Source organism: Belonocnema kinseyi, chromosome 3, assembly GCF_010883055.1.
Source record: "Belonocnema kinseyi isolate 2016_QV_RU_SX_M_011 chromosome 3, B_treatae_v1, whole genome shotgun sequence".
In the NCBI taxonomy this organism is placed as follows: domain Eukaryota; kingdom Metazoa; phylum Arthropoda; class Insecta; order Hymenoptera; family Cynipidae; genus Belonocnema; species Belonocnema kinseyi.
This window is the reverse complement of record NC_046659.1, coordinates 91,577,059-91,597,902: the sequence shown is the minus strand read 5'-3', so window position 1 is coordinate 91,597,902 and position 20,844 is coordinate 91,577,059. Positions and strand designations below refer to the sequence as shown.

Sequence of the window (20,844 nt, the reverse complement as noted above, 5' to 3'; positions counted from 1 at the left end):
ATTTTGGTGGAAAATTAATTTTTTTGATCTTTTCATCATTTTAGCTTAAAACATTATTTGTTTAGTTGAAAATTTAACAATTTGGTTGAAAATTTATGTATTTGGTTGTAAACTTATAATTAAACTGTTTGGTTTAACAATCGACTGTTTTGTTAAAAATTTGTCTTTTTGGGAAGAAATATCTATTATTTCCATAGAAAATTCAACAGTTTGGTTGCAATTTTTTTCCTATTTTGACAAAAAAATCTTTTCTGATTAAAAATTAGACTTTCTTGTTGAAAATTCGTATTTTTCGTTTAAAAACCCATCTCTTTTAGTGGAAATATAATCTTTTTTTGGTTTAAATTTAAAACTGTTTGGTTAAAAATTAATCTGTTTTGGTTGAGAATTCAAATATTTATTTAAAAATTCATCCTTTTGGTTGAATTTAACTGTTTTTTTTTTACAAATTAAAATCCTTCTTTGGTTAAAATATCAACTATTTTGTTGAAGATTTAATGATTTTGTTAAAAATGTAACTGTTTTGTTAAACGTTTGTTTTTTTTGGATAGAAAATAAACCCTTTTAAATTGAACATTCAACTGTCTTCTAAAAGATTCGTCTTTTAGCTTGAAAATTCAATGATTTGGTTGAAAGTGCAACTGTTTGATCTCAAATTAATTTTTTGCCGTCGAAAATTTAACTATGTGATTGAAGAATCATCTTGGTTGAAAATTCATCTTTTCGGTTGTAAAACTAATTTTTTACCCAAAACATTTGACCTTTTAGATTGAAAACTCAATTTTTTTGTTGAAAATTCAACTATTGTGTTGAAAATGCAATATATTTCGACTTGAGATCTTAAGCATTTAATACTGAATTAAATATGGCACCTATACATTAATTTGTTTTAAAAGAAATTATTTTCCTATTACTCTCCTTTTTTTTTTGAAAAAATCTTCCTTTTCCCCCTGCTTTGAGAGCATTTTGGTCTGTGAAGACTGCTAAAATATCATTTTTGTTATATTCTGCGTTTCGTTTAAGACGTTTATCAAATGAAATCGAAGATAAAAATATGATTTAAAAGGGAGGGGTTGCTTGTATTTCTGACGTCACCCTGGGGGTTCAAGCTTCATATGATAATCTATACGAAGAAGAGGAGGAGTGCAAAAGTTTCCAAAAAAGCGTAACGTAGTTTTTGAACCGTTGAGTAGAGTGACGTTTTTCGCATACATATGGATCGATGAATCATAATTCTTTTGAGCATAAGTCTAATCGGCTTGGATTTCTGCGATATATAGAAGCCAAATCGAGTTTTTCTGGAGGCCATTGCTTTCTCATTCAATGACCGCGGTCAAGCATGCGTTCACGCTCAACCAACTGACAATGGGAATGTTTGCAGAACTGAGTACCGCTTTTTGTTCAGCTCGTTTGTCGCACCAAGATGCTCGGGTATGACAATCCATTACCAGTTAACAGTTTTTTACCCTCTTAAAGGTCACGCTCTTCCTTTCATAGGTTCTTGCGCCATAATTGTCCTTTACCTTTACCTCTTCCAAGTAAGCTATTCCTCTAATCAGGGCTCGAAGCGGATTGACACCACAAAAAGCCATAGAATCACAGAAAAAACTGATACCTCTTCTAAGTAAACTATTCCTCTAATTACACATATCCTCACAGAAAAAACTTAAACTACAATAGAACTCTTTTTAGGGTTTTTTGTTAGTTCGTTGTTATCCGATAGACAACAAATAGCAAATAAAATTACAGAATACATTTAGACTCCAATAGAACTCATTCTCAGGGGTTCTTTTTAATTCGTTGATATCCGGTTGGCAGTGAATGTCGACTGTAATTTTACCTCTTCCAAGTAAACTTCTTGTAATCAGAGATCAACAAGTATTGATTAGAAGAAGTTTACTTGGAAGAAGTAAAATTACAGTCGACATTCACTGTCAACCGGATATCAACGAATTAAAAAGAACCCCTGAAAAAGATTTCTATTGGAGTCTAATATCTCCAATAGAACTCTTGTTCATAGGTTCCTTTCAGTTCTTTGATATCCGATAGATGGCGATTATCCCATATAATATTATCTCGTCCAAGTAAACTTCCTCCAATCAGGGCTCAACGAGTGTTGACAATAAAAAAGCCTAAAAAATCACAGAAAAAACTTAAACTCAGGGTTATTTTTTAGTTCGTTGATATTGGATAGATGGCGATGATCCCGTGCAATTTTACGTCTTCCACGTCAATGTCCTCTAATCAGGGATCAACGAGTGTTGACAATAAAAAAGCCAATTAAATCACAGAAAAAACTTTAGACTCCAATAGATTTTTTTTTCAAGGGTTAGGTCAGGGTTGATAGTTTAATGTCAGTTTTGTAGAATTATTATTGGTACTCCGTAAAGAGTGTATTCGTATTTAATCATCAAAATAATTTTTTCTTCACTTTTTATTGGTAATTATCAATTTATTGGATATTTAATATGCTACAAAATATTTTTCCGAGATAAATATATGCAAACACGTATTTTAAGCATTAAAATAAAATAGATTGGTATTTTCCCCATGTATTTGAATAATTGTCGACCTAAAAGTACAGCCAGCCCCGCCACTCAGCCACGCTCAAGTTTCATATCACATTTATTCTACAGGTCTTCATAACAAAAATTGAAGAAATGCGTTAATATGCTCAAAATCATTCAACATTAATACACGCTCCTTGCACTCAACAAAAATGTAATCAAACAAATTTTGTTTGATTCAGCAAAATACTTTTTAACGCAACAAAATTTTGGTTGTATCAGCCAAATACTGCATCTGCCAAAAGATTTGATTAAAACAACCAAACAATTAAATTGGGTAAAAAAAAATATTTTTTGTCCATAAAATAACCGTATTCTATGGTTGGACCAACAAAAATTTTCTTGATTCAACCAAATCCTTTTCTGGGTGCAGATTCGGTGATCTACTTTTGTAGACTTGACAACGGATTAAACAGGAAGTAAAAATGTCTAAAACCTTTGGTAAACGATTTCGATCTTCTAAATTGTTGTTCAAAATATAAAGTTAAGTGATTTCACTAAATATTTGAGAAAATTGTATAATCTAGTTTTATATTACATTATTATTAACATTTATTATGCTCGCGATAATTCTTGAAAATGTTTAGGTTATTTGACGTAACGTTTAGCTTATCGAAAAATCTATGGTTAAATGCATAACTAATATTAATTAATAGCAGATATGTACTAGTACACAAAATTATAAAAAATTAAGTTTTTGATGAATATTTTTTTACTGGATGACACAGCATTTTTAATTTCTAAGGAGTTTATACAGTTCCGTAGTTGCGTGTTCCATATTGTCTTAATTTTATTTTTTTATCAAAAAATGTAATGAAAAATGACGACAAATGTGTTACGTAATTTATGGATGCCCCCTTAAGAGACTTACTGTATGTGGTATATTCAACTCAACACTCCCAGATAGATGAGGGAACTGATGCTTCTTCACTCCTGATGGCGCCAAAGTGATAAAGAGAAAACTTGTGCACATAAGAAACTGAAACCTAAATCAAAACCACATTTTGTTTTAAAAACATGCAAATAGTAATGGCATATTTAACCAGAATTCTGGTTGATTTAACCAGTCATTTCTTTAAATGTGAAATTAATCCAATAATAATTGTATCTTCGATCATGTATCTACTTGGTACTGACCCGATTGGAAATTCAACCTTGTTTGAGCTTTCCAAGCTTATCCGAGTCATAAAGGCAAAAATAAAAATGCATAAAAAGATTTTATTGCACGTCTAACAGTTAAGTAAGGTTATTTTTTTCCCGCTAATGAATGGTTGTAAGCTAAGCTCCATTAATTATATCTTAAGCATCTTTAAATCTCGTTAGACGATTCAATAAAATTTACGCACTCAAGGACTATTGTTAAGATTAATAATCGTGATTCTTAAACATCTAGCCATATATTAACATTCAGTCCAAAATGTATTATCATATAAGTATGAAACTTTTTGTAAATTAAAGACAATTACAACTTTTATTTAATTGGATTTTAATTGAGGATTCACTTTTATCTTTCAGAACAGGAACTACATTTCTCGAAAATGCGAGATTTTCGTTTTACCGTTCTTCTAATTTGGTATTTTATTTGGAATATTAAATGATAAATTAAAAAATAAATTAAGTAAAAACCAATTTGATTATTTAGTCAATTAAAATCTTATATAAAGTCATTGCAGTGCCTATTCTCCATAAAAATACGTAAAAAGGTCATTTTTGCAGAAATAGGTGACAAATAGGTGACAAATAGGTGACAAAAAATTTCTATAAGTCGAATAAACAATGAACATGGAAATCAATGTTTATTAGAATATATTTATTAACTGAACATGTTAGACTTTGGTTGAGGAGCAAGCAAACAAAATGGGATAAATCCACTTGAGAATATATTGTAGCTTGGAATAAATTGGTAAAAATGAAATTTGAAATGGACTATTATAATCTGTCATACTATTTAATAAATTAAAGCCACAAAATACAGTGAAACTCTTTTATAGCGCCGATTTTGGGGTCACCTTGATTGTGAACTAACTCATTGTAGCCCGCTCCGTTTTTGTTTGTTCACGCTTGATTGCTCGCCTGAGTGATAACCGCAGACCCCGCGGCCCCCGCGCAGTTCCTGCTAAACCTACCTACGGCGCAGCTTTAACTCGCGGAATGGCTATAGAAGGGAGGGCTATTCAAGTGTTTCACTGTAATTGAATTAATGACTATTTTGAAGTTATTAACAAAATGAAAATGGATTTATTAAATTTTGATTAAAAAAAGGTATATTTTATTCAATAAACATATTCTAATTATTTGAATTTACAGTTTCTTGTCTACATATGAAGTAAGATAATTTTATATATCATATTTAGATTTTCAATTTTAAAAATAAAATTCTGAAGTCTTGTGAAATTATATATTGTTAAGACCGAGATCAAAGAAAATTTTGTCAACTTAAGTTTGATTCCTCGAAAAATGTCCAATGAATAATTTCGAAGGAAATGAAACAACACGTTTTTTATCGATTTTCTAAAAGAATTGAAAACTTTTGGTTTTATTTTGAAATCTGGCGGATGTTTGGTTTTGACAAAGTTGTGAGTATTTAATTCAGAAGTTGTTGATAAGATATTTTTCTTAAAGAATAATCATAAAGTGATTCATAACAAATTTGTAGATCTTTTTTAGGTGCACAATTTTTGTCAAATCATCTTTTTTCGCATTTTGCATAGTTTGAGCGCAAAATGGAATTTTTCATTTTGTATTATTTTTTGTGCAAACTCAATTTTAATTTTCGATTTTTCGAGCAAATTCATAAGTTATCATGATCATATTGCTAGGCTTTCAAAAAGCAACGTTTTTCTTCTTCTGACTTTTTTCATACCGTGCGTTGTTTGGCTTAAAATCTTCACTTTCGTTTGCTTTTGTTAATTTTGAAAATTCTATAACTGGTCATTATCTTTTTATGGAAAACAGTCGCGAGGATAAATCGTTTGCCTTTCCAAGTACTACGAATAGCCTTGCAAAGGTTTTTCAAATCTTAAAAAAAAAGTCTAAAGAATGGGGGAAATGCTCTAACTTTTTAAATTTTTTATTTAAAATAGCTGGTTAAAGAACGCGACCTTTATTTTTTGTCCCTTAATAAAATGCTATTTTAACCGTTTTTGTTCATAGATTTTTTTTTAGAATTTGCCGCTGGATTTAGAATAAAAATTGAAAGTTCTATAAGATTCAGTATTAAAATTCCTGTATTAGTTCGAATAATACCGTACTCTAAAGATCGACAACTCTTTTTGATGGTTTGCGTTATCTTTCATAAAATTTAACTATGTAACATTTTTTGCCAACATTTTTTCCTGAATAAGGAAAAATTCCTGCCTTTTCCCTTGTAAACAATAATTTGTCCACAAATGTCACAATATTTAAAAAATTAGAATTTTTCAATTTAAAAAAAGTAAAAAAGTGAAAAATTTGCAAAATATTTGAGAAAGGTGAAAAATTTCTAAAATAAGTAAAATAAGTAAAAAATTTTAATTGATGACAAGCATTGATTACTAAACAATATTTAATGATAAATTTAAAACTCAATTTAATGATTAAAACGATTAAAATCCTATACATTTATTCTCAATCAGAATCCCCATTTCTCGAAATTGCGAGATTGTTATATTGTTTGGTATCACTTTTTCACAACAACATATGTTTTAGGGTTTAATCAACACAATAAGATTATCAGACATAAAATTAAAATGTATCATGATCCATAATGATCTTTATACGCCATTGCACGAAGTATACTCCTTTCGCGTGTGAGAGGTCACGGGGTGAATAACCTATATAATTTGCATTCCAGCAAAGAAACTGCAGAGTAAATATATAGATTTTAGACATGCGGTTTGTTTTGCGAAATTATGTTTACGGCTACCATAATAAATTGCCAGTTTTCACGTCCTTGATTAAAAGAAAAAAGTTGACGATCGCAAACAAATTCAATTTTTGTTGAAGCGAAAGTCATCTTTCATAAGAGCCTACTTTCGTTTAATATAATCCAAATTTTATAGCTCAAACTAAATCTAATGTTTAGGGCTAGTTGGAATCAACGAATTCGAATTTTGTAAACATATACGCTTTCCAGGTCCAAAATATAAATCCTATAGACTGGCATCTCATCGATTTTAATGAAACATAGCGTAGTGGTGTAGTACTTTATGGATTATGTTTTTTGGCCAAGGGATTTTCACAAACTTTGAACAATCTGGAAGCTACACTATTTTGAAATTTGAAGTCAACTTTTTTATAAAGTGCAATACACTCGAGTCGCGGTACTGGGAACATTTAGCGCAGGTCCACCCTCAATAGTGAGAACACATGAGGGGACCCCACTCCTGCGACTATTTACTATGTTCAGATCTGTTTAGGTGATAAGTGTATATCTGTGTGCGCACATGTCAACTGTTTACCTTCTGAAAGCTTGTAGTGACGATTTGAATCGTTATTATTAAAATTATTAAAATGAATTGAGCGAAGGAAACGTGGAAAGACATCACAAATATTAAATTTTCCACCGTAAGTATCGAATGTATTTGATTATGAACTAAAATTAAAATTACAGTGCATTGTACATTTGAAGATATCATCAAGTGTAGAAATGAGTAGTGGGGGTAAGGGGTTATAGCGTCGTTCTCACTATCGGGGGAAAAACGTACTCAATAGCGGGAGTTCGCAGTACTGAGTTTCGCAGTACCGCGAATCGAGTGCATAACGAAACTTATAGGCAGATGAGTGTCCCCACATTTTTTTGTTTTAATGAAATACGAGAAAATAAGGAATATTACTAAGCAAAAAATAAAAAATAGCCAAATCCGTTAAAAATCGAATCAAAATTATTTTTTGAGTTTTTTTGTGTGTAAACGTTGAATATTTTTTCTTCAATATTTTATATAAAATAGCATATTGTTCTACGAAATGCGTGTAAGTTTAATTGCAAAAAAAAAAAAGTTTCGGAAATATTACAATTAAAAAAATATTACCTCAAATTTCAAAACAGTGTAGTTCCCAGAATTTTCAAAATGATTGAAAATCCTTTTGCCAGCCAACATTATCCGCAAAGTATTGCAGCTACACAAAGTTTCATTAAAATTGATGTGATGGCTGCCAGGGTTTATATTTCTGCCTGGAAAGCGTCACCGTACTTGCAGCCACTTGTGCATGCTTTTGCTTTGAGAATGTCAGAGCAAAGCTGAAAGAGTCAGCGAATTTTCAATAAATAACAATAGCAATTCCTAGATGTAAAATTGTTATTATACTTTAAAGAAAAATTTATAACGGTCAGGGAAAATGAAAAATTTATCAGAGAAAGTCATGAAACTTCGAAATTTGGATTTTTTAGCAACCCTGTAATAATAAATATACTAAGAAAACCTAACTATAAGTCTGAAAATTATTTAAATTTTTGCACATTATACAATTTTTGTAAAAAGTTGGCCTAACTTCAAACGAAGAAGAATTGTCATTACTATTCCTTTTCTATCTTTCACGGTTCGACTGTTTTGTACTGAAGGTCAGTGCTATAATTTCACTGTTGCTTGCTTTTCTGTACTTAAAACTTGTCTTTATCTATACGACAGGAACAAACTCTGTCATACATTGTAATATTTCACCGAAGAATGTATTCTCTTATTTCCGTTTTATTATTTCTACTTTATAAGCATCGGCAGAGAAACATTAAATTCCGGTTTTAAGAGATTTCATTATGCAAGAGATTTTTTTTTTAACTTAAAATGAAAAACATTGTTTCTTTCATTGTGTTTATACTAATTTGTAGTTATCGTTTGATATAGAAAAATTAAAGTTGGTTAATTAAAAACCCCGGCTAAACTTAAAATCTCAACTAAATAATTTAAATTTAAAGCTCTCAAAAAAAAAGGTTTTAACAGTTAATTGTTTGAAGCCGAGCAATGTACAATTAAAATCGTGACCCTATTTATTATAGATTTGGCAATATCAAAGTCACACTGGAATAACAAATGTTTGATACAAAAACATTATTCTTGTTCCAAAAAAATAAAAATTGAGTGTGACGGCCGAAAAACTTAATTCTCAAAATTACCTGAATTTTCTTGGACCAATTATTGACTTTCCCTGTCCATATTAATGTTTAAAGTCAAGTATAATATTATATTATTATATATAATATCATGTACAATCTTGTAGCGTTTTAAAGATATAATCTTTTATAAACGTAATAAAACAATTCAAGATTAAAATATCAAAATTTCAAGTTTATTTATTTATTTCAACGCAAAAATATTAATTTTGTACCATAAAAGATTAATTTTTCATCCGGCTGGATGATTTTTTAACAAAGCAGTCGAATTTTTAACCGAAAATGATATCTTTATAACCAAAAATTGACAAATTAAATTTTCTGTCAAGAAATTAATTTTCAAAAAAAAAATTAATTTGCGACCTAAATGGTAAACGTTCAACTAAAAAGATGATTTTTCCAACGAAAAATACCAATTTTAAAAAAGTAAAGATTTTTCAGATGAAAAAAAAATAGTTTATTCAAATTGTTAAATTTTCAAACCGAAAGACGAATTTTCTGTAAAACAATTGCATTCTCAACCAAACAATTGCATTTTTAACAAGCAAAAAATAAATTTAAAACCAGGAAGATTATTTTTCTACTAAGAAAGATAAAATTCAACTAAAAAAATTTTTTTAACAAATTAGTTCAATTTTGAACCTAAGAGATGAACCTGCAACAAAATAAAATGTTTAAGAGAGAAGATTATTTTTTACCCAAGGCGTCGAAATTTCAATTAAAAAATATCAATTTTCAACAAAATAGTTGAATAAAGAGATCAAGTTTCAACTAAAAATAATCAACTAATCATTAGGAGGAAGCGGTTGCAAAAATAATAATAAATAGAAGTATAAGGGAATGAAATATCTGAGAAGAATATTACATCAGATGGGTTGCTAAACCTAATGTTTAAAATTTCCTCATTTCTCCCTGATCAATTTTTGATTTTTCTTGACCATTAGTATTCAAAGGCCAGAATCTTAATCTTGTAACATTTTTAGCATAGAATCGTTTATGAACTGAATAAAAAAATTTCAAAATGTAAAATTAATTATTCTTGACATTTACACATGATAGAAATCCCCTGACTTTTGCAAGATTTTTTAAAAATCCAAGACTGATTTTCAGGTTTTTCCTGAACTACGGCCACCTTAATTTTAAAGAGAAGGAAACTAGCTATTAAAAAAAAACAATAACAAAAAATAATGATTTTAATAAATATTGATGTTGAGTAAAAAAAAGTGTTGCCAGGCTCAACGTTACTACGCTGAAATTTTAACAAAAATTTAAGTAAAACATTTTTCTTTATCATTTTATTAAAAAAAAAAAAGAATTTGAAACAATTTTTTCAACACAACGTGTTGTTTAAGCATGTTTCATGCAATTAACTTATTTTTGGAAAATGTGGGTTATATACTTCTGCACTTGCCACCCTTACTTTGAGAATTAAAAAACCAAAATGAGAACAATTCAGCGCTAGATAATTAAATTTTTACTGTAGTTAAATGAAATCATCAAACTGTTAATACTCAATAGATTGAAAATTGCATAAAATTCCTCATTTTTAAGTAATTTGTAACTCTTTTTTTACAAAAGCCATTATCGTCATTCTACGGCATTGGTATTCATTGATACAATGCAAGTTGCGAGCAATAAAAATGTGGAATAATTTATAGATCAGATATATATCCAGCGATGACATAGTGATACAAGTAATACAAATAATACTGTAATCTAGCCTGCACTTTAAAAATCATGAATTGAATTAAGCATCAAGCACTGAAAATCAATAGCTTGCTATTTGGTTCAGGGAAAACAAGATAAAAGTTGATCCTTTTTTGTTCCTCATTGCTGGCATATCTAATTGTTATTTATGTTTGCCCCTGGAGATTCTAGTTTATATTTTGTGCACGCACCGCGAAAAAGGTGTAAAATAGTGGGATAATCATTATAATGGGCTGTAAAAGTGTAAATTGTAGCGAAGAAGTTTTGCTGAGACTGCACACTTTTTGCTGACTTAATACATTTTTGCATGCTCAAAGGATACTATATTATCTTTGATTGGAACATCAATCTATTTCCGAAGAGAAAATGAAACAAGCACGTGCAATTTGCACAGTAATTTTAATTTATAGTTCATATTTTTCAAAATTACAACACCTTTTTATTTGTTTGTTATTGTATTATAAAAGGGATGCTTAACTTTCAGTCATTCTTCAAGGTGATCACCGATTGGAAAAACCGGGAATTATCTTTGAACTTTCAGTATCGGAAAAAAACCAGGAATTTGTTTAAAAGGGACAAATCGTTTAATGTTCGGTTTACTTTTACAATGAATATCGTCTTACTCTTACATAGGGAATCTAAATTTATTTAATTAATTACTAATGAGTAGCATTATAAAATTATAATTTAGGGTTACTCTAAAAGTTCCATTAATAAATTGAAAACCCGTTTTTCGAGAAAAACTGATTTGAAGTGAGAGAGTTCCATCACATGTTAAACATTTTTTCTTCATATATCAAATTTATTCACTTCCGCTCATTTCGGGAACATGCAAGCATCTTTTGATAAAAAATCTATCTTTTTTGGTTGAAAATTAATATGTTATGGTTAAAAGTTAATTATTTTAAATTCAAAAGTCTGCTATCATAATTTTGGTCCATAATTCGTCTCATTTAGTTCAAAGTTCTACTAAATGGTTGAAATTTAATTATTTTGTTTTGACACTTCAACTATTTAGGTGGGGAATTTAATTATTTTCTAGAAAATTCAACCATTTTGTTGAAATATCATGCTTTTTGGTCGAAACTTTAACTTGCTTTATCTATTTTGTTAAAGACGGAGAGAAAGATACCGCACAATGATATCGCAAAACCTTTGTATTGTAATAAAGGGCAATATTATAACGTACAAGCAGGTTCCGGAGCTTTGTACGATATTATAGTGCACTATTATCGCTTGGCCACTACTATAACACTCGATATCGTTTTCTCCGTGAACTTTCCTTTTTTTTGGATGTAATATTTTGGAAGAAAAGTAACCTTTTTTGGTTGAAAATTAATTGTTTTTCAAAGTGAAACGTCTGGTATCATATTTTTAATCCTTTTTTATTAAAAATTTATCTTTTGGAAAAAATTAATATTTTTTTTGGTTGAAAATTCATCCGTCGTGTTTGAAAATTCAACTGTTTTTGTTAAAATGTTGTCTCTTCTGTTTGAAGTTTCAACTATTTGGTTTTAAATGCAACTGTTAGGCTGAAAAATAATTTGATTGGTTGAAAATGTACTTTCTTACGATTTTAAAATCACTTTTGCAATAATTTACATTATATATCTTACTTTAGAGTTCCAAAATATTTTATTCTTTATAAAATTGATATAATATAGCAATTAGAATTATTTTTACTTGAATTTTTACTTGAAGTTATAGTTGCCACCCTGTCCTTATAATGTACTTTCACGGTCTATTTTTGTAAGTGCAACGACCTGGGTCATCCCAACCATAAAGATGAACGACGACGCTGTAAAGTTGAGAAAATAAGCTGCAATTTATCATAATAAAAAACTGACCGCATTTCAATCTACTTCTATTACCTAATCCGCGTTTCAGTGACTGAAGAACTCAGGAACTCAAGCTGATGAAAATACATTAAAGGCTTCTTTTTATGCTTAAAGAAACCTCTAAATGTGTTTTCATGGAAACATGAATTAGGCATACTATTTGTGATTTTAGATTTTAAAACATGAAGCAGTAATCTAAAGATATTAAGGTTCAATACCTATGTACTAAGCCGTACAGTTTAAATGTTAATTTTAAAAATCCTGGATTAGAGAAATTTTCTAGAATTTATGGCATAATATCTATAAATCACTGTCTCAAATAGTAAAATCAATTTTTCTCAGTGTATGTAACAAATTAGAAACCTTTTTCAAAATCGGGCATATTAGAATAACTATGCACATTCTTAAAACCACAGATTATTTTTCAGGCAAAAAACGTTAGGTAGGTTATTTAGAATTCCAAACTTGAAGCATGAGTTTTTTTTAATGATTTGTATAATTTGAACATTTGAGAAAATTCAGTTGGTTTCTTTAACATAATTTTTTTCATCTAACCGAAACCAACTTCAACATGAAAAAATCGTTTTAAATTAAAGAAACATTTTTGAATGCTTAAAGTTGCGATTTTTTAAATTTTGGATACTTCCAATTTTTAATTATTCGATTTTGAAGATTTTTGTTTCGTTCTCGTTTCAAAGTCTGTGAGAATATTTTATATATATTTTTGACAATTTTTTATATTAAAAAAATATTATATCATAATAAAAAGAAAGTAATTTGGGCGAGCAACTTTTGCGAGAAATCAAAGCACACCTCCGCATTAATTTCATGCTTGTGACTGTGAAAATAGCTGGAGTTTTAACGGTCTTATATTATTAATTGTATAATCTCACGCAGCATCTCGGGAGTTTAAATGGTCTCGTGCATCAGAATAAATTCTCATCAAGAAGTGTGTTACTTAAAAAATATAGTTCTTTTTTCAAAAAAGAAACGTAACTTTAGTTATTTGCAGAATTAAATTAAATTTCAATATTTAGTAAAAACTGAAATATTACATGTTTCTATCACCTTTAAAAATATTTAATATTTCATTTTTTACAAAATATTGAATATCAATTTTTTTTGTTTTGAAGTCGGATGTATTTGATTTTCAGTTTATTAGTCACCTCTGCGACGAATTTGCGGAAGATTTTCTACGCATCACAAACGGGCTTTTCCTTAAACCGCGGGGTGAACATGTAGTGAGGCACCGGCTTTCGCAATGAGTAACGCGCAGAATGACTAATATACTCAATATCTTTATGAATCGAATTCGAATCATTTTTTTCAAACGTTTAAAAATCAAGAAGCTTATAATTGGAAAAGTGTGTGATTTCAATAAGTGATTCGAAAAAATAAAACAGTTAATTATTAATATTTGGTTTAAGGTTTAACGAACCTTAAAAAAACTGTACAATTTGCTAAAGACTTAAGCTAAAAAAAAAAAAAACGTTTGGTGATAAATCTTGGTAAAAATGAGTTGAGAATGAAACTGTTTCTAATTCTGGAGATTTATATTTTAGTTTATCCGAAATGTAAGGCTAGGTGGTCAACCCATGTGAGATTTACCCCATGCTCACGTTTCCTTTTTCCATTGCATCGCCCTCGTACAGACATGTATAAATAGCCCTTAGAACTATATTCTAGCACGTGTTTGCCCCCTGGAAAGGCACTTTTTTATCTCTTTATTTTTAAACATAGTAATATGATTAATGCTTCAAAAGTTTTATGAAGGAATGTATGCATGCATTTTATTTATTTATAAGAGAAATTATTATTAAATATTTTCAACAGTTAAATATCTCTATTTGCTGTTTCACTCAGGAAACTTATAGAAATAAATTTTCGAGTAACCCTTTTGATTTGTATGTCTTAATTATAATTCAAAAATGTTAAACTATAATCGTACCAAAATTAAACAATTTAAAATATTAGAATTTGAAATAAAAAATGTAAAAAAAAAGTGAAGCGACTTTGTAGTTTGGAATTAAAGAGTTCCGGGCATAATGACCGTTCCGTAAAACTGTATAACTATAAGACATCTAATTTTTTAAAGAAAAAAGTACTTTTGAGCTATTATTTAGCATTATGGAATCATAAAAGGAACATCCTGAAAAACCCAATTGACCTTCAAAAAAGCTTATTTTTTCTTTTAATTAAAGAAAAAAACACGAGAAAGTACAGGTGAAAAGAAGTTTTCAAAAGATTGGAAAATAATTTAAATCTTCAGAAGAATGCAACAAATTTTACACAAAATGAAGGTTTTTAAAGAATCCGGAAAAAATCTTTAAAAATGTTGAAAGACTTAAAGAGATTGAAAAATTTTCATTAGATATCCATGCAAAAACTTTAAACTTTGAAAAATTAATTTTTAAACAATATTTAGAAAGATTAAATAGCATTTAAGAAGATTTCTAAGAATAACAACAATTTTTTGAAGATTATAAAGCAATTTTTGTTATTTTAGCAGTTTAAAAAAATACATTACTTAGAAGATTTGAAAAAATGTCAAAAATAATAAAAAAATTGAAAGTTTTTTTTAAAGAATTTTGAAAATCTTCAAGAAAATAGAAAACTTTTCTCGTGATTCCTGGGAAAATATTTAATTGTTCTTTATTTTGAAAAATTGATTTTTACAGAATATTTAAAAAGATTTCGAAAAATGTCAAAAAAATATGGAAAGTCTTAGGTAAATTTTTGTCACTTCGAAAGATTCAACATTTTATGAATAATTCGAGTCGGTTTAAAAGATGTTTGAGAATACATGTTTTTTGGTAGAAATTTAATCTTTTTTGTTTAAAAATGCAACTGTTTGGTTGAAAATTAATCCGTTTTATTTGAGAATTGAATCATTTTGTTAATTTTGTTGTTGTTGCAAATTCAACTCTTTGATTTAAAAAAAGATATTTTTAGGTGAAATATCAACTATTACATTTTTAGTTGAGGCATTATATTTTTTCTGACAACAATTTACTTGAAAACTAACTTCCGACAAACATAGTATGCTATTTAAAGGATTACTTAAAAAATTTTAAGACCCAAGGGGGAATACACGAAGTGCGTGACGCAGTTTGTTGTTTCTGTCCCACGCTTAACTTCTTATTACACACTGTATGTATAATTAATTCATCCGCGGCTTCAACGAAGGTTTCACATCCAATCAGCAATGGAGCTTGTCTGGAAGGCAGAGAAACTATAAAAGCGCCCCTTTAATTTGCATACGACAGTGTCTGCTATACATTGTCAAGACACTTTCAAATATATGATTACTATCTGCTAAATCTATAACGCGAAAATAATAATTAATCAGAAGTTTCGTAAAACCGTCAAGCGTCTTTACCATCTGGGGTTCAAATCCCCTCTACTGAGGATTTTTCTTTGCCAGATTTGTAGCAAGGATTCATGATATTATAATTAAAGATTTTTATATTCGAAACTATAATAAAAGGTTCGTAAATTTGTCCCAAGAAATTTTTCTTTTCACAAAATACAAAGGCGTGGAGTAAACGTTCAGTTGAAGTAGAATACGTTCAAAATCGAATAATTTTAAATTCAAGGTACTTCAAATGCTTATTGTCAGATAGAATTCGGATTTAAACGTTTAAATTAAATTGATAATTTAAGAAAAATTCTAATCATAAACTTTTTTCCAATATTCCATTAATAACTTAAAAAAAGTAACCTTTTTAATTTGAGCAATTGCAAAAATCGCTTGAAGAAGTTAACAAATTCAAAGTTCACTTTCTCCATAACGCGCAGGCTGACAAAAAGCACTTTTTTGACCAAAATCGCTCTGCAGTTCAGTATTTTCTAACGTGTAACTGCTAATATTATATTTTAGCCGAAGCAAAATTTTCTATTTAATAACAAGCGAAATTTTTAAAATGATTTGTCAAGTATACCACTGCTCTTCAGATTCTAAAATTCAATAAAATGAGGTTTAAATCATTATAATAACTATACGTAAATAATTTAGAGTGTTTTGGAGTAAAAAAAAATGATTTATAATGTTATAAACAAGTTAATGAACATATGTAATCTTTCCTGATTTGCCATGATTAGTTGTTGAAATTGATAGTTTTTTCATCAAACTTGTGATTAATTAATATACAGATACGATTACTTAAAGATAGCTGCTTTTTGTGATTATTTAAACAACCTTTCAAAACAAAAACCGTTGTTATTTATTTAAACAAATGGTATGCACAAAAGCCCGTGTTTACCATTCTTCCATGAAAAGACTCAATTGTATTTACCGCTATGGATACATTGCTCTAATATTTTGAAAATTAGAAAATCTGTTAAGTATTTAAACAATTTTTATAAAAATACCTGCATAGTTATAGGGTTAATAGGTTATTAAATTATTATGTACTGTATTTTAACGTCAATCGAAAATGTGAATAATCTGTGCTATAACTCATAATAAATAACGAACCTAGTCTTTAGTCCTATTGTTTCATTACATCATATGATATTGAACAAAATTTTAGTCTTTTGACCATCCTGAAGGTGTTGTTGAAAAGTTTTTTTTTTTTAATTTTGCTTGTTATTGTACGTCTAAACTTGTTTTGAATAAGGTTGATCAGATTTCTTTTAAAACTTTAAAACATTCAAAATAAAAAAAGCCTTTTCAGCATCCGCTACCTTGCCGACAGGGAAGAGGCTTAACTATTGTTTATTATAATATTTTTATGCAAAAATTGTTGAAATAATTAACAATTTTTCCATAGCAAGACATTCTTAGATGATTTGCGCAAAAAATTGATTATATTTATGGGAACAAGATAAACATAGGTATTTAATCATCAAAATTGTTCACATAATTAACATTTGCTGTCAATTTCAAAAATAGGAGCACAAAAAGTAATTGGGAAGACATCTTTAGTTGAACCCTTAAAAAATGAAACCATTAATGGAAAAAAAATCGAAGTATGCATTTTTTAAATAGAAATTGTGTAAATAAATAAGAGACCGTTCAAAAAGACGTAACGCTTTTTCCTGAATTTGTCCCTCCCTCCACGTAACGCATATTCTATAGTGTGTAAAAGTTTAACATTGATGTAACGCTCGAGGTGACCCTCCCCCCTCATAAAAGCGTTACATAATTTTTGAACGGCCCCTAACTGTTATTATTAAATCGAAAAATATGACAGCATTTTTATTCGAATTCGTATAAAAAATTGAGTCTGTTCATGGAAGACTCGATTGTCAAATTACAATATACGACAAGGAGTCTTTGAGAAGACGTCATCAAACTGCCTATTTTTTTACAAAAAGTATTCAAATAATTGCTAAATTTTATTGAAAAAGTATACATTTTAGCAACTGTTTATTGCCATTTACAAAAAAATTACACTTGTTTGTAACATTATAAACCCTTTTTTTCTTACTCCAACATAATACAAATTATTTACATATAGGTATTGTACTGATATGAGCCTATTATTTTATTTTATTTGAAAATCTTCAGAGCAGTGGCACACTAAGGAAGTTATAAATTCACAAACAATTTAATTTGTTATTAAATAAAAAATGTTCTTTGGCTAAAGTTACAAAGTATCAGTTATGCTTGCAAGCCTTACGGCAACTGAAAAAAAATCCATTGAAAATTGAAATGTCGAGCGATTTTTGTCTCAAAAAAGTTATTTTCGGCACACTGGAACTTCGCCTCTTGGATCCTGACTTTAAATAAAAATGTTTACATAAATTTCGGTTCAAATGATTCTATCTAATTTTTTATATTAGGAGAACAAAGCCTGACCAAAAACGAAGCAACAAATGATTGACAGTCTTATCCAGAACCTGTGATCACGCGTTCACCTGCATAATCTGGCCAAGGGCATGTCACAGGCGTTTCTTTCGCGAATCTGGTCACGTAAGTGAAAACAAGAAACAAGAATTTTCTCTTTTTTTAGCATCCTTCTTCATCAACCATGTTTAGCCGGCAAACAATTTAAGTCGATGAATCAGACTTCTGCACTTTAACGTGTGATTCCTTTCGTTTCGTTTGACTCTTACACGTAGCTCTTTGATTGAAAGCACGTGGAAGTATGAGAATACATTCTTGAATATGAAACTTTTATTAATCGACCATGAAGCTCGTACAAAAATTTACAGTTTTTTTGAAATTCAAATGAAGCTGTTTCAAAACTGTTTTCATTTGATCCTCGGATATAAATCATATTTCATTGTTTTTTTGAATATGTCAAACATAATTGTATTAATTAAAAAAAAAAAAACAAAAAAACAATGATAAACACGTTTTTTTTTTTAAATTGGTTACTCACGTTTCAGATGCAAAAACCCACTTCCGGTTTTAGATAAGTATCAGGTATCCTAATTCAATCCAGTTCTTGTGGGTTTTCGATCAACATGTAATTTAACGCTGGTGAAACGGTAACCCGCATTAATCGTTTTTAAAATAAATCAAAATCAATAGGGCTTAAAAACAGAATCGAAAGAGCTTATTGAAAATAAATCCGATTATTAAAAATACAAGAAGAGTCAAAAAGGTTCTCAATGTTTTTAGATATTTTTATTACCAACCCTGGTGGAAACCTTTTTACATAAAATTACTAAAAGCTACAATTGCAATAAGATCATTTTGTTTTAAGATGAGTAATGATCGCTATCACATAACAAGCTTCTATTTTTAGATTTTAAAGGAATGGTAAAATAGTAGAAGCTAATAATCTTTATTAAACAGCAATATAAATATATACTTTAAAAAGCTCCGAACATAAGTTTTTTGTTGTTTAATAACGATTATTGTCTTTTGATATTCTAGCATTCTTTTCAAGTTTAAACGTAAAAGCTTTCTTTTAATAATAACAATCATTTGCACATCTTATTTTTACTTTTTTGTAAACTCTTGAAGGAAATTAAAACTGCAATAAAATACACGAATATGCAGAGTTGTACTTTCATGTAATTTTTGTTCTAATTTATTGTATTCATTTGTAGATTCCGGTACAAATGATTTTAGTATATATAGAATCTTGCAAGTAATTGGACAATTTCTTTCACAAAGATTACTTTTTGTTTTATAAAAATTCGGTTTCCTTGTTGCTTTCGATTTACTAAATTTCCTTCATCTTTATTGCTGAATTCGGGCCAGAAACATTTTTCTCCAACTTTCACTTAACTTAATTTATTATACAGGAATATGGACGATAAATATGTGCATCGCTTCACCCACTTGTGTCATGCTATCACAAAAGGCAGGAACAAGTGCGTGATCTGATAGAAAGTGAAATATCTTTTTTCTTGTGGCGCTATTTTCAATGCACTAGCATATCAACACCCACTTCCTCTACATGCAGTCACTGTCAATGAAAGATACTTTACTTCTATATATAGCTATAAATAAAAGCCTAATACAAATTTTGGGAACAATTTTAATTTGGTTGTCATTATTCTTATTTAAAAAACTTGGTTAAATATTAATTATTTATTTCAAGATACTAATAATTTAGAAGGCAAACGTATTTTTGAGAAATTCCATTCTCAAATCCGGTTTCAGACAGAATTCATTGAGGAAACTATCTTGGGAATTCTTTCATTCGCTTCATCCTTCTCCGACATTTTTCCACTGAGGCATTAGAGTTTCCGCTTCTTCTTTTTGCGATTGTCTATATAATCGCGATGCCGCTGAATAAACGAACAGCTGTTCAATTAGGTGTATTTACCAGCAAGTGATAAGAAAAATCGTTTACAAGCCAATTTTGTAACTCATTACCCTTATAATTATTTCCTTAATTAAAAATAATAACTTGGAATAAATGCTTCATAGTGGCCTTAAAGAACAAAAACAAGTTTGTCATTTCCCGGTTACCAAAAATTTTTCCATGCCAAAAGAATTAAAAAATTAAGACTTATATACCTTAAAAAATGTTCAATTTAAATACTGAATACTTAACTGCCAAATCTATGCATTAGGACTTTTCTACATTTAAAATAAAATAAATTTCCATTGATTAATCCATCAAACAATTTTACCAGACTTTTTTTGAAATTATTGTCCTTTTTCTTATTGAAAAGAAGCGGGGGTTCTTTCTTTTAAATATCTTCAGGTCAAAGAAATAGACATATTATTTATTCGTAAAAATTAGCGTTCAGAAGCAGACTAGAATTCATCAACCGACCCGATCAAAGTATTGCAGGCCGGGCCTAAGTTTTGAAAGAGATCAACAAATTTGAAAGATTTCCAGCGATTTAAACGCATCTCAATAGATTTCAAGGGATTTAAAGGATTGCAAATAATGTTCTAAACTTCATAAAGATTTTGAAAGATTTCATAGGATTTAAAAGATTTTAAGGCATTTTGAATGATTTCAAGGTGCAGTTAAATTCTTCTTTAGCGCCGATTTTGGGTCTGACGGTGGGTGTGAACTAACTCTATTAAAGGGTTCGACTGTATTTCAGAGAATCTGAAATATTTCAAAGGATTTTTATGGGATTTTATAAGATTTTTGAGGATATCAGTAATTCTAAGGGATTTTCAAGACTCTCGATAAGATACTTTAATAAATTCTCATGATCTCGAAGGATTTCATAGAACTTTAAATATTTCAAGAGATTTCAACGAATATCATCAGATTTCATA

The 20,844-nt window shown here is 29.0% G+C and overlaps 1 protein-coding gene across 2 annotated transcripts in view; it reads left to right on the top strand.

Annotated features, from left to right (window-relative positions):
• Window positions 1–20,844, top strand: part of LOC117170378 (plastin-3) — a 56,063-nt gene that overhangs the window by 10,605 nt on the left and 24,614 nt on the right. The window contains exon 1 of one of the 2 annotated variants that reach the window (XM_033357140.1): window positions 17,984–18,114. The exons of the other annotated variant lie outside the window; for it this stretch is intronic. The gene's annotated coding sequence lies outside the window, so the exon portion shown is untranslated. Of the gene's footprint in view, window positions 1–17,983; window positions 18,115–20,844 lie in introns of those variants that run through there. 2 annotated transcript variants of the gene reach the window in all.